Genomic DNA, 15,219 nt, shown 5'->3' with positions numbered 1-15,219 from the left:
CTCTGTCGGCCATAAAGCCTGAGTCTGGTCTCAAGAGCTTACACGGTAGAAAGAAAGAACCAACTCCCAAAGTTTTCCCCTGACCTCCATATGCACGGCATGGCATGTATGCACACATGCACAATTTCATACCACATATACCCTGACATGCACACACCAAATAAATAAAAATGAAACAAAATTTTTTCAGGGGCTCTGAAGCGATGGCTGAGTAATTAAGAGCACAAGCCGCTCTTGCAGAGTGTTAGGAATTGTGTGGCTGTGAAGGTTACATGACGGGTTCACAAATCACACCATGAGACCGGTTCCACATGGGAAGTTTATTAAGGGAAGGGAAAGGGGGTCGCAGAGAGACGAGGCGGAAGAGAAAGAGAGAGAGGAGGGGCTCCAAGAGTTCTTTTATAAGGTAACCCAGGGCATGCACAGGTGGTTCCAGGTGATCAGCGGGTGGTCTTCTTGGTGGCTTCACAAATGCCTGATAACTGGTTTGTCAGGTCCCTTGGGGCTGGCCATAGAGATGCCTCCTTACTGATCCCAACTTTCCTCCCTTTTTGTTTTGTTAAAAAGTGAGGAGTCAGGAAGGGGTGATGGTGGGGGAAGGGCACAGGGACGACTTCTGCTTTTCAAGCTACTTCCTGCTGATTAGGGGCGTTGTCCTTCTCGGGATACAGCTGGCTCCCATCATCGGGGTCATAGTCTGGCTCTGAGGGCAGAGGTTGATAATCCTGTAGGAGTAACTGATTAATGGTTTGGTTAGAGATTTTTTGCATTTGTTGTTGGAAGAATGTAGAGAGGAAGTTAATTAAGCAAGGTGCAAAAAGCAAAAGCGGAAAGACTAGCACGGGAGGTGAGACAAGGGGCAGAATCCATTTCCATATGGGATTCTGAAAGGCCCAAGAGCTAGAGGCCTCCAGCTCTTCCTTCCTTTTTTGTAAATCTGTCTGGAGTTGTTGGATTTTGTCCTTTACTATACCCGACTGGTTGACATAAAAACAGCATTCCTCCTGGAGGAAGAGGCAAAGGCTATGTTCTTTAGCTGTGAGGAGATCCAATCCACGTCGGTTTTGAAGTACTACTACTGCCAGTAAGTCAATCTGTCCTTGGAGGGCTAGTATTGTCTGAGCCACTTTTTGAAGGTCCTGGATGAACTGGGAAGAAAGCTGATAATATAAAGTTAGTGAGGTGGCTAGTCCTGCTGTTCAGGTCCCTAGAGCTGCCATGATTCCTGCAGCAGCCAGCAGGGGTAGGATTTGAATTGCCCTCTTCTCCTGCTGGGCAGCTTTTGAGTCCACGACTGGGATTCATAGGGGCTCTCTTTCGTTTATCACCCCCAGCTCGGGGAAGAGGAGTACCAGAGCGCAAACTCCTGACCAACGAGCAGGCAGACCTGAGTGCCACAAAGAATCGAGATATTATTAGCAGTAGGGCATTGGGGTTGAGAGGAGGTTTCAAGAATTACAGTTTTATTACAGTCTAAGGAATTAGCATTCCTACAGAGTGTGGCCCAGATGCCTTGGAACAGCTTGCCACGCCAAAGAGGGTGATATGAGAAAGGTAGGGGGTTGTGGCAACCTCAGAGTCAGGGCAGCTAGTAAATGGTGAGGTGAGGTTGCTTGACAGAGTCACTGCAGAGGCTGTCAGCGGTACCTCTGACTTGGACCCCTGTGGTACACACAGCCAGCAAGCTTCAAAATGGCCCAGTTGGGTCACATTAAGGAGCTTGTAGGCCAAGGTCAGAGTCTGAAGTAGGAGATGAAATGACAGGTTTGTGTTATTCATGAGAGGGGATGTTAGAGAGGTAATGACCTTAGAGGAGTGTTTAATTATCTTTTCTACTTCTCCCATTCCCAGATTTTAGGTAATTGGGACATATTTTCTCTGGATATGGATAGTACTTATTGGTAAATCGGGTGTGTAGCAGCGGTAAGAGTTTTCCAACGACGCCTGCTTCCCATTTGGCATCCCACGGGTCTTGGATGTATAAGTAGCGGGTCTTTTGATACAGGTGAAGGAGCTTCTTCTGTGCTGGTGAGTAGATTTAGCAAGACCAGTATGGGCAGCCTCCATACCTGTCCGGTCATTTTTTGCAATAATCCTTTGTTTGATCAAAGAGAAAGCAGACAAAAATTCTATCAAATAAGAGGGGAGGGATAGAAATAGGGGTGATAGCTATTTCAATTGGCTCCCGACAGCCTCCCATAGAACAATTTGTCGACCCTATTTGGAGAGATTGTTTATTATCAATGATAGTTTCTTGAACCTCAAATCTCCATATGTAGGGATTATCTTTAACAGAAATGGGCAAGAGGGAGAGGAGGAAAAATACATATCCAATCCAGCAGGGTTGAACATTGCTCCTGTGGTGAGGCCTCATTCTTCTGGAACTGGAGACAGGGTGGTTGATCTTGGCGTCTTTTGGAGCTTGAGGGAGCAAGGTCCTGTTGGAATTGATATGTAGAAAGGGGCATTATCTTGAGGAGAGGGGGTGAAAGGCTTAAGGTGGGATAGATGAATTCAGTGAGGGAAGCCCTCAAGTTTAGCAGCTGTGGGGGTCACAAGAATCACCTTGAAAGGGCTCTGCCATTTAGGAGAAAGAGTTGGGAAACTTTGGTTTGGAGGGGAGAGAAGGACCTGGTCCCCAATGTTAATCGGAGATGGACAGGGGTTAGTGTGTGGCCGTGGTAAATAGTGGTCAGTAAAGACCCATAGAAGGGAACAGAGATGACAGAATAAGGGAGTAAGTAGGTGGTCAGGGAGAGGAGAGATTTAGCTGAAAGACCAGGAGTTAAGACTGGTCTCCCATACATGAGCTCAAAAGGTGAAATAGACAGAGGATTTTTTGGGGAGAGCTCGCAGCCTGAAAAGAGCCAGGGGGAGGAGTTTTACCCAATCGAGGTGAAGCTCTTATGATAGTTTAACAAGAGTGTTCTTTAGGGATCGATTAGTTCGTTCTATCTTTCCTGAGGACTGGGGATGGTATGGGATATGAAAATACCAAGGAATGTTAAGGGCTTTAGATAAGGTTTGGGAAATCTGAGAAGTGAACTCAGGGCCATTATCTGACTGAAGGGAGGTAGGAATTCCAAAATGTGGGATAATCTCATGGAGAAGGAGATCAGAAACTGTCTGAGCTCTTTTGTTAGTAGTGGGGAAAGCCTCCACCCATCCCGAGAATGTGTCCACCAAGACCAGGAGGTAGTGGACACGTTTGACTGCTGGCATGTGGGTAAAATCAAGTTGCCAGTCAGTCCCAGGGAGAGAGCCTCTAGCCTGGTGGGTAGGGAAAGGGGGGCTACGATATCCTGAGTTAGGATCTGAGGTCTGGCAGATCTTACAAGAAGCAGTAATGGTCTTTAGGAAGCGCAAATCCTCAGAGGTAGGCTGCAGGTGAGCCCTAACAAAGTTAGACAAAGCTTAACTGTTAGGATGAAAGAGCTGGAGTAGATAGGACAGGATCTGACGAGTGTCAGGAGAGGGCGGGGGAAATGTGGGTTGTAGTATAAGGATATTTTGTGGTGGGAGGGAGGATTCTAGGCCTTTTAGGGTTGCAGCTTTAGCTGCCTCGTCAGCACAGCTATTCTCTTTGGAAACTACGCAATTGTCCATCCGGTGAGACTGGCAGTGGACTATTCCAATGGCTGTGGGAAGGTGGGAGGCTTCTAGCATGGCCATAATTTGGCCTGCATTGGTTACTGATCCTCTCTTTTCTGTAAGCGACCCACACTCTCTCCAGATGGCAGCATGGGAGAGAAGAATATGAAAAGCATATTTAGAGTCTGTATAGATATTAAGGGATTTCCCTGGGCTAATTGGAAAGCTTGAGTAAGAGCTATTAGTTCGGCCTGTTGATTAATGGTGTGGGCAGGGAGGGCTTATGCCTCAACCACCTCAGTATCCAACACTATGGCATAACCTGCTTTTCGAGTTCACTCAGGTACAAAGGAGCTGCCATCTGTGTACCAGGTATAGGCAGCCTGAGGCAATGTGCCCTCCTGTATGTGTGAGGGGTGGGGCAATAGCTCCTCTAAAGTTTCAGTGCAAGAATGAGATGGGGAATAGTCAGAGTTAGGTCAAGGAAGAAGGCTTGAAATATTAAGAGGTGGGCATGGTTGGAAAGTGAGGGCAGAGTCTTCTATTAGCGCCACCTGGAGGGAGAGGACCCTGGAAGGAGGTAAAGTTTGTAAGCCTTTGTATGTTAAAAGGTGGGACAGATTGTGAGAAGAGAAGACAGTAATAGGTGACCTGAAAGTTAGTTTTTTTGACTCTCGAATAAGGAGCTCTGCAGCCACTAGGGCAGGAATACAGGGTGCCCATCCCTGGATTGTCAGGGCTAATATTTTTGATAGATATGCTACAGGTGTAAAGGAGGGTCTCAATTGGTGGCCCAGGGCTCCAAGGGCATATCCCTCTTTTTCTGTTACATAGAGGGAGAAGGGATGGGTTAAGTCTGGAAGATGTAAGGCTGGGGCCTCAAGAAGAGCCTGTTGGAGCCTCCAAAAGGGCTTAGTAACAGGTTTTAGAAGGGGTTCATGCAAAGAGCCTAAGGCTGCCTCATATAAGGGGTGGGCAAGAAGGGAAAAGGAGGGGACCCAGGACTGTAAGAAACTGGCCATTCCCAGAAATGATAGGATTTCTTCTTTATTAGAGGGAACTGCCAGAGACCGTATGTATTAGGTCTTTTCTGTCTAGGGTAATGCCCTTGTGGGTTGGGGTTATTGTTAGTCCCAGGTAAGTGACCTCAGAAGTGGATAACTGCACTTTGGAGGGTGAGACCCGATAGTCCCTGCTGGATAGGAAATTTAGAAGAACAGAAGTGTTAGTTTGGCTAACTTGTAGGGATGGGCTGCAGAGGAGAAGGTCATCTACATACTGTATAAGCTTAGATTTAGGGAGAGATAAGGAGAGTAGATCAGAGGCTAGGGCCTGGCCAAAAAGATGTGGGCTGTCCCGGAATCCCTGGGGTAAGACAGTCCAGGTAAGCTGAGTAGAGACCAGGGTGTCAGGGTCAGTCCAGGTGAAGGCAAAGATATTTTGTGACTGGGTGTCTAAAGGAATAGAGAAAAATGCATCCTTGAGATCCAGAACTGAGAAATGGGAAGTGCCTGAGGGGATAGTGGAGAGGAGGGTATAAGGGTTAGCTACAACAGGGTGGAGAGGAACGACTGAAGAATTTTGTAGCGAGAGATCTTGAACCAGGCGATAGGTTCTATTGGGCTTTTTAACCACGAGGATGGGGAGGTTAAAAGGAGAGGAAGTGGGGCGGAGGAGTTTTTTTCTTAGAAGGTCAGAGATAATGGGCTTAAGTCCCCTAAGACTCTTAAGAGGAAGTGGGTATTGAGCCTGAACAACATACCGGGTGGGATCCTGTAGTTGAATGACTACAGGGGAATGGTGCCTAGCCACAGAGGGGTTTTGGATATCCCAGACTTGGGGGTCCACCTGAGAGGCTGGTAAGGGAAGTGGCGTGTCAGAACTGGTAGGTAAGGTGGCTAGGAGGAGGAGGAGAGAGGACGCTGGCAAGCTTGGGGTCAAGAGGATGGGTGGAGTAAAGGAAATAGAGGCTCCTACTTTGGCTAAAAAGTCCCTTCCCGTTAGGGGAACTGGACAGGCTGGCATTACTAAAAAGGAATGAGTCAAGGGAACTCCCCTAAAAATACAATTAAGTGGTGGAGTCCAGCAAGGCTGGCAAGGCTGTCCCCCTACCCCGACAATAGAGGAACTACAAGGAGAGGTTGGTCCCCAGTACTCCATTAGAACTGAGTAAGTGGCTCCAGTGTCCACAAGGAAGGAGATGGCTCGCCCTGATACAATGATAATTACCCATGGCTCCATGGGTAATTGGATACCTGATACCATGATAATTACTCCATGGCTCCATGATGACAGTGGCCGGGGCAAGGGATTCTGGGCACCTTCAGTCGTCGGTAGCCAGGCCTAGGATATCGGCCGGAGGGTGATCTGGGAGTGATGCCCCCATATCATGGGAGAAACGGTGGCAATCAACACCCCGAGGACCAGAGTTCTATTTCTAGAACCTATACGGTGGCTAAAAAACTGCCCAACTCCAGTCCCAGGGGATCAAATGCTTTCTTCTGGCCTCTGTGGGCACTGCGTGCACGTGGCACACATAATACATGTAAGCAAAACACTTATACACACGAAATAAAAATAAATAAGAACACACAGCAGGCGCACATATGAATTCATAGCAGTTGTGACAGCATATACAAGACCTTGCAAAAGCTCAAGCAAGACAAAATGCCGGCAAGGGTTTGGGAGAGAGAGGCACAAAGTCTTATTTGAGGAGATACTGGCCACTGAGAGCTGCTAGGAGTGTAAGCTTTTGTTAAGGATGTGATTCCTGGTAGGTGGACCCATGCTCCAGAGCAGGCTTCAAGCCCAAGAGTATTTGGATGGCACAGCTTAGATATGGGTTTAAAAAGAGAGAGAGAGAGAACATTAAGTTGGGTGGGTAGGTAGGCGGGAGTGCCTCCGGGACAAGGTGTGTGACTATGATCAAAATACATCAAGGTCAGTCAAACATCTTAGAAAGAAATTCTCCGGGCCTCTAAGGGTTAAGATGAAAGAGACTTGTCCATCCTAGAGAGGTCGGAACCGAGTGGGTCTTGGGTAGGGTTGTGGTGGAAACTTCCTGTCTTGTCTTCCGGAACTTGGATTGGTGGGGTCGAAAGGAGTGTGTTTCTTTCTCCAAGACCGCTGGGGCGAGTTGGGGTGCAGGCAACCGCTGTGCGGCGACCCCCAGAGGGAGCTCCTATTGGGGAAAGGAGGCGCTGAGCGCTCCCGGACCGGCTCTGCAGCTGCAGGGCGCAGGCGCCGCACCTCCCGGGACTAGCCTGACCGGTTCTTGCAGCACCCGCCCGCCTCTCGGAGTTTGCTGTGCGCTGGCGCCCAGGTGCTGGAAAGCTCAGACGAGCACAGGCTCCCCCTACTCAATTGTCCGCTCTGTACCCGTCCAGCCCACTCTTCTCTGTGCAGGGATCGCCCTTCTTTGCCGTGCACGTCTTGCATGTGCGTGTATTGCCGAGCCCATGTTGCCGAGGGCTGCTTTACTACCGAATTTAATAATATCTTAGAGAAAGTGGTGAGATGCGAGTATTACGCCGACTGGTTGCTTGTAAATATTTAAATAGCAACATGTAAATGAGATAGTATAGCATTTTAGAGACAGTTGCATAGATAGTTGCTGTTGTTTCCTGTTAACAACTGTTGTTTTTCTGTGTGTTTCAGCTTCTTGTTGTTGTTAAATTATGTGTATGAGTGTGTTTGTTGTGTTGCCTGCATATATGTGCACCATTTGCGTGCATGACTAGTGCCCATAGAGGCAAGAAGAGGGCGAGGGATCCCCCGAAATTGGAGTTACGATGGCTGTAAGCAACTATTTGGGTGGGTGGGTGCTAGGAATCAAACCTGAGCTCCCAGGAAGGGCAGCCTTTGTTTGCGCTCAGGTTCTTCTTTTTTGTTCTTGTCAGTACTCTGTGGATGTAATTTCAATCTCTTTCACCTTTATAACAAACCAGTCCTTAATCGCTGTGTGCCCTTGTTGGCTCACTGTGTCTTAAGGCTTGGAAATGTATAAAAGCACAGTTGATGAAGGTACTCTGAGAATTATTTACACCTGGAAATCACTGCTCAGCACAGCTTCCTGCTTTGTCTTGCTGGGATACGTATTGTGAAAGGCAGTGTCCAATCAGCTTGAGACTCAGGCTTGCGCCGCCGCCACTTTCTGATTGTGCAACCTTGGGAAATTCCTCAATACCTTGGGCATACTTGTGAAACCACCTGTAAGATTAGACAAAAATCTAAAATTCTTTATACTCCTCAGACTGATCAGAGAATTAGGAAGCTGATTTATTGTTTGGTATGGACAAGCAGCAGTAGGGGAAGAATTAACATTGTGTATGAATGCCTTTGTCTATCCTTTCAAGACTTGTATTTCCTGAAGTCATGCTGTTCCTAATATATGGACTTAGAACACTGAATAATGACATTGTTGTTATCATCAGAGATAGTTTAGGCTGACACGTATATTGTAGAATCTAGGAGTATGTGTGTGTGTGTGTGTGTGTGTTTGTGTGTGTCCTCTTTTGTATTTAGGAATTGTTATGGGTTATACAAGTGTTCTTTTAGAAAGTGACTCCAAAGGCGTTTTTTTTCCTGTCAACACCAATTTCTCCTTTAGACCCGAAATCAGGTCCTTACTCTTTAGCTGCTTTTTTTGCACCTGTATATGGATTCCTTGTTGTGTTTATGCTTTATTATTCATGCCCTTTCTAAAAAAGTGTGTTGTCTTCTTTAATTAAAAAGGTTTCAGGCTGAAGAGATGGCTCAGAGGTTCTTCCAATAGGTCCTGAGTTCAAGTCCCAGCAACCACATGTTGGCTCACAACCATCTATAATGAGATCTGGTGCCTTCTTCTGGCCTGCAGGCACACATGCAGGCAGGATACAGTAAATAAATGAATCTTTTTAAAAAATTTCTTAGCTACAAATGGACATTAGTATTCATTCTATCTTTGAAACTTGATCCTCAGACTTTAATGCAGAGATAACTATGATAAAAAGTAGTTAAGTTATCATTATAAATACTTTAACAACTTTTTTTAGTTGTGGAACTGGAGAGACGGATTAGCAGTTAAGAGCACTGCCTGCTCTCCCAGAGGACCCACGTTCAGTTCCCAGAACCTGTAAGATGACTCACTACGTTGGTAACTCCAGTTCAGGGTATCTGATACCCTCTTCTGGCCTCCATGCCCTGCACAGACATACATGCAGCAAAATACTCATAGATATATAATAAAGGTAGATCTTATTATTTTTAATTTTAGTTTTAATAGGAATAGGAGACTAACTCTTAATTCTGAACACTTTTTAATGGTCATGCTTCTCATGTTTTTTTTTTTTTTTAGAGTGAGGGTTGGGAAGGGAGGTGAGAGAATAAACTTAACAAATACCACTAAGCATGACCACTGGTTTTTTTCCACATGGCTGTCCATCCTTTGCCTGGTGTGGTCATTGTGATGGAGTGAGGAACAGAGCTGTTGGTTTGGATTCAAATTTCACCACGTGGGAGAGTCTAAAAGCATGAGTAAAGGTGAGGAGTCAAGATAATCTTGAACCTTAGGAAACCTGCTACAAAGTGTGCTGGATACTGTGTGGAAAAGACAATGTTTAAATGGAGCTAATTTTATTTGAATCTGGGCTGTGTCTCTTATAAGTTTGTGACTCAGCCTCAGTTTTGTCATCTTTAAAAAATAAAAATACACCTGCTTGTACATGTTTAGGATTAGTGAAACACATGCAAAGCCACTGTTCCTTTGTTTGTTTGTTTGTTTTTGTTTTGAGACAGGGTTTCTCTGTGTAGCTCTGGAACTCACTCTCTAGTCCAGGCTGGCCTCCAACCTGCCTCTGCCTTGAAAATGCTAGGATTAAAGGTGTGCAGCGCCACTGCTGCACAACAACAGCACCAAAGCTGCTGTTGTTGATAGTGCCCATCCTTATTCCTGTGTTTGCTCATGTTGTAACTGAGTCATTGTCTTGTTTTCGCATCACATGACATTCCACTGATATCCTTTTCTTTCTTTTAAACCTTAAAGCATAGTACATTTATTTTTAAGTTGATATTACTCTTGGGAGTCCCACATTCAGAAGCTTAGTTTGCATAGTGGATAAGAACAACAAATTCACTAGTGAACACACAGAATAACAGTAAGACTAGTTTTAAAACATTTCTCTAGGGGCTAGGGAGCTGGCTCAGTGTTTTAGAGCCTACACAGGTCTTGCGGGTGACCTGAGTTTAGTTCCCAGTACCAACATCAGCAGCTCACAACTGCCAGTTAAGTCTAGTCCCAAGGGGTCAGAGGCCGGTTGGTCTCCGCAGGCCTCTGCGCTCAGATGCACACCCCCCAGCCCTGTTAGTTTATATAAGTCTATTGGACAGGAGCTAGTCATTTGAGAAGGGGGAGCCTCAGCTGAGAAAATGCCTCTACCAAATTGGTCCGTGGGGCATTTTCTTAATTAGATTAATGTGGGAGGGCCAAGCCTGTTGTGTGCAGTGGCAGCCCTGGGCAGATGGTCATGGATGGCATCAAAAAGCAGGCCAAGCAAGCTATGGAAGCGAGCCAGTAAACACACTCTAAATGGTTTCTGAGTTTCTGCCTCTTGGTCCCTGCCTTGAGTTCCCTTAGTAATGGACTGTTACCTGTAAATACAAGATGAAATAAACTCTTTCCTCCCCAAGTTGCTTTTGATCATGATGGTTTATCATAGAAATAGAAAACAAAGGTAAGACATCTCCAAAGACACACATAAACAAACTTTCTTTCTGTGTTTCTTTATTTGTATAAAATGCTTTATGAGTTTTTCCATTGTTATTCTCTCTCAGTTCAGTTCGGAATTTCCTTGTCAGGCAAGATAAGGGACTATGCTTAGATTTTTTTTTATTTTTATTTTTTTTTATTCTTGCAGATGAAAATAAAGATAATGTAGGGACTATTCAAAACCATACACCCAAGGCAGAGAAACTTAAAAGAGAAAGCCCAAAATGGGAAGACTCTACAGGGAAAGAAGGGGCAAAACCTCAGCATGGAAGACGGGGGTCCCCAAAAACATGTCAACACCTCTGCCCAGTGGAATTCGTCCTTTGGTGAGAAGGCCTACAGATGTTCTAAATGCCGGGAAAGCTTCAGCAACAATTCTCACCCGCATACCCACCAGAGGACACACTCAGAAGAAAAAAACAAAAACAAAAACCTTAAAAATGTTCTGGATGTGGGAGAGCCTTTTGTAACTGTTCCCACTCGATTCAGCGTTTGAGAAGCACACAGGGGAGAACCTCTTCCTGCGTGGTGAGCGCGGGGAAAAGCTTCAGCAGTCCTTCCCCTCTTATCCACGAGAGAACTCACACAGGAGAGAAGCCTTACCAGTGTCCTGACTGTGGAAAGGGTTTCTGGAGCAGCTCCCACCTTCGTCAGCCTCACAGATCACACAGCGGCGAAAGGCCATGTGCATGTCCTGTTGGCGGCAAAGGCTTCGGTCGCGGCTATGTTCTAGTAGAACACAGGAGGACTCACACTGGAGAAACACCCTCTAGGTTCCCTGAATGCTGGAAGAGCTTCAGTCAGTTCCAGCCTGATTCGCCACCAGGGGACGCACATAGGTGAAAAGCCCGACAAGGCTTTGGTTGTAACTCTAATAAAGCATCAGAGAACACATTCAGGAGGAAAGCCTGTCCTAAGCGTGCAAAGACTTTCAGTCGAGGTTCAAACCTTTAGCACAATAGACGATGTACACGGGAAGGAAATCCTCTGGAAATACTGAATGCGAAGGAAGTGCATCAGAGCTACAGTGTGACAGAGTGCAGAGTCGAGCCAAGAGGGAAACCATTGTACGTGCTATGAATGTGGAAAGAGTTTCGGCCTCAGCTCCCACCTTATTATGCATCAGAGAACACACGCTGGAGAGAAGTCTTACCGGTGTTCCGAGTATTGGAAAACGTTCAGTTGGAGCTCCACCCTGGTGACTCACCAGAGGACACACGTAGGAGAGAAGCCTTCTAAGTGTCTCGACTGTGGCAAGCCCTTCAGTGCAAGGTTTAACCTGATCAGGAACCAGAGAACCCACATAGGGGAGGAGAAACCTTACAAATGTGTGGGCTTCGAGAAACGCTGCAGCAGAAACGCCCACCTCACTCAGCACTGCAAAAAGCACAGTCAGGTCTCTCAGGCCTCCTCAGTTGGGGCATTTCCTTCATGCGTGGACCCAACAAACCTGTTCAGGGGAAATGGTCCTGAGCCTTTAATTTTCGGCTTCAGATTCTCAAATTCTCCTTATTAAATCATTAGAATTAAGGTGCTATATACTCCTTGCCCTCTGGAGAATCTTTGTTGTGTTTGCTAGAAGATCTGGAAAAAGTCAACTTCCCAGTTTAATGGAAGGGGAGACCCACATCATCAGGGAGAGACACCCCTAAGGTTGAAGAAAATGTTGACATCATTATCATTAAAACAAACAAACAAACAAACAAACAAACAAAAGTCAAAGCCTGGCAGGGGTCACACCCACCCTTAATTCCAACATGTAAAAGGAACTTTTATTCCCCTGTTTCAGTTCTTGTCTGGGGCTTACAGCCTCCTTCTGCTAGCCTCTCTACAATCTAACCTAGGCCTAGACTGTTTCCAGCCTCTGAGGCTTACTGCTAAATAGGCTCACCCATTTTAGTTCTTGCTGGGCTCTGGGCTGGCTGGTTCAACTCAGCTAATTTATTAAATCTGGCCTCTCTCTCGGCCTCTGAATTGCTGTTTGGCCTCAAACTAAGTCAAGCAATCTGCTCTAACCTCCTGGCTCCTTCTCATTCTCTGGCTCATTCGGTCTTTACCTGAATTCTCTCACTGAAAGCTATCTCTATTATTGTCCCGTAAAACTGCCTCCTCTCTAGTGGCATTGCCCATTAAGTAGCTTCCCTTTTCTCTCTCTTCTTGTTGAGAATTGGGCATTTCCTATTCTGTCAATTCTTTCTCTGAGTCGTCACCTTTTCTGCCATTCAATTAGGCATCACTTTCAAACATGGGTGCTTCCTTCTACAAACTAACTTTAGCTTCAGTGGGATTAAAGGCATGTACCACCACTCTAGGGCCTAAGCTTTTCTTTACCTGAAATTTGTTCTATACCACGCTGGCCTTGAACTCATATCTACTTGCCTCTGTCTCCTGGATTAAAGGCATGTTTGTATTTCAGCCGGATCACACAGACCTAGAAGGTCTTTGGATGTGATCTCTTTCCAGAACAGCCATGTTCTGAATTAAAATTTCTCGACATCCCCCCACTCCCTCACCCTCACCCTCAACCGCATAGGTGTATGTATATATGTACACATGTATGTAAAATCAAGGTGAGTTAAGAATATCTTCAAGAAAATATAAAAAGTATTCTTATGACTAAGCAAGAAGACATGTGAAAACTGGAAATTAAGACTGCAACTGAATGGAAATTAGCTCATAACTCCCCTTGTGGGTTTGCCCAGGGAAAGCATCATTTTCAGCAAACAATGTGAGTTCTTGAATGTTTTCTGTGTCTAAAAAAGACAAGATTCATTTTAAACATCCCATTTACTAAATTTTTTTGTAGCATCTAGAACTGTTGTGCCCATGCTATAGACTCAAATCATACATGCTAATATTCAGATGAAATGAAACTTGAGACCCACTTCCTTCCTTGAACCAGCTACTTGCTGGGTTCTGAAGAGCAGCACTGGACTAGCCTAGTGGCTGTGGTGTCACTGAAGTTCTTTCTAGAGCATCATTCTTGATAGGCTTATGGATAATTCCTTTAGTACTGTGACTGTGGCCTGGCGTTTTGTTTCCCCAGAAGAATTAGAATGTTGTGAAAGCGAGATAAGAGTTTCAAAATATTGGGTCAAGAGATCAAGTATGCAACTGTTATGTTCCAATTCATGTTCCATCAAGTGGATTATCTAGTAATGGTCTCATTGTCTTAGAAAGGATCCTGAAATTCCACTGTTAAGTGTGAATGCAGTCTTTTCGCTGAGTTAGTTCTGTGCTTTACCTCTGCACACAGTTCCTCAGCTGCAGGAGTTTTAGTTTGCCTCTTTGTATGCTTCACTTATGGAGCTGACAACCAAGATGTCATCCCATGTTCTGTGGAAATGATACTTTCTCCTCCCAGTGCCCAAAGGTGGGAGTCTTTAGGCAGGTCAAGGCTCCTTTAAATTGCCTAGAATTTCAGCTTACTGCTAGATTTAAGATATGTTTCATGAAGAACATGGAGAGATGTGCATTAGGAACATGGAGCTAGGGCTGGAGAGATGGCCCAGTGGTTAAGAGCACTGGCTGCATCTTCCAGAGGTCCCCAAGGCCCAGCACCCACCTGACTGCTCACAGTTGTTTATTCCTATAGTCCCACGGGTTATATGCCCTCTTCTGATGTGCAGACATACATGTATACGAACATATAAATAAATCTTAAAAAAAACAAAAAACAAAAAAACAAAAACCATGGAGGCAGATAGGGTCAGTTGTGGCTGCTATAAAGGACTAGTGAGTAGTTACATGAGGTATTTCTTTCATTACGGTACAGCACACTGGTTAAGTGTACCTTTTTGAATTGTATCACTAAAAAAAAGACAGCAGAAACGAACAAGCATATTTGAGAAGTACTTAGGGGTGAGTTTCTACTTTTATTTATTTGTTTTTTTTTTGGCTTTTCGAGAAAGGGTTCCTCTGTGTAGCCTTGGTTGTCCTGGACTCGCTGGCCTCGAAATCACAGAGATTGGCCTGCCTCAGCCGGTTCCTGAGTGCTGGGATTACAGGTGTGCGCCACCACACCCGGCAAGGGTCTCCTTTTAAAAAGAGGGAAGATACTGAATTTCACACCGCTCCCACCCATGCATCCCTCTATGTCACAACAAAACCGTCACAATTACCCTAACAGTGACGTCTCAGGACAAGATTTTACAGTATATTTTTTTAAACCATAGATAACTAAGAATTCAGTGAATGCTTGATAATGAAATGGGACTGTTAGGGCTAAAACTCGATTACAAGGCAGTAGCTGTGGGTAGTATAAAATGATCAGTCTCATGAACTTCGGCAGAAAAAGCTCTCAGTTACTTTACTTGTAAAGCAAAAAAAAAAAAAAAAAGGTATTGCCATTCTTGGAGGGTTTCTGTAAGGGCTTAATGTATGTTTGCAAGCTTCCGGCACAGTGCTTAACCCATAAAAGTATTTCATTAAACAGCGTTGCTGTTAATTAGAAGTTTTTTTTTTTTTTCCCCTTCTTTGCTTCTGAGCAGGGTCTCCCTGTGTAGCTTTGGCTGGTCGGGAACACCCTATGCAGATCAAGCTGGCCTCAAACTCCCGGAGCTCTTCCCGCCTCGGGAGTTCTGAGATGAGGGATTGAAAGTGTGCTCCACCTCCCGCGACTCCTCTCTCTTTCAATTGCGTTCCCTGGCGTGTCCCGTCCGCGTGACCCGTGCTCACACCGCCCTCCCGGCTGGGCCCAGCAGCTGGGTTCCGCTGGGTCTCTACACCGCCACCAGGCGTTCCTCCAGAGCGAGCGCCACCCTCCGCAGGTGGGACCTAGGGTACGCCGCGGGAGCCGAGCCGAGCGGACACCGCCCCGTCCGCCCACCGGGCCGGCGCCCACCCCACGCGCCCGCCCCGCACCACGCAACATCGCCCTAGCG

General features: G+C 45.9%; 1 long non-coding RNA gene across 1 annotated transcript; it reads left to right on the top strand.

The window, feature by feature from the left end:
* Positions 1-333: 333 nt before the first annotated feature.
* LOC129690650 (uncharacterized) lies at positions 334-11,875 on the top strand. Its single transcript, XR_008722347.1, has 4 exons — positions 334-1,084; positions 1,852-2,028; positions 8,326-9,111; positions 10,485-11,875. It is a non-coding gene; the product is annotated as an uncharacterized LOC129690650 (long non-coding RNA).
* Positions 11,876-15,219: the final 3,344 nt, after the last annotated feature.

Source organism: Psammomys obesus, unplaced genomic scaffold (genome assembly GCF_907164565.1).
Source record: "Psammomys obesus unplaced genomic scaffold, mPsaObe1.curated_primary_1811, whole genome shotgun sequence".
Classification (NCBI taxonomy): Eukaryota; Metazoa; Chordata; class Mammalia; order Rodentia; family Muridae; genus Psammomys; species Psammomys obesus.
This window is presented reverse-complemented; position numbering and strand designations above follow the sequence as displayed.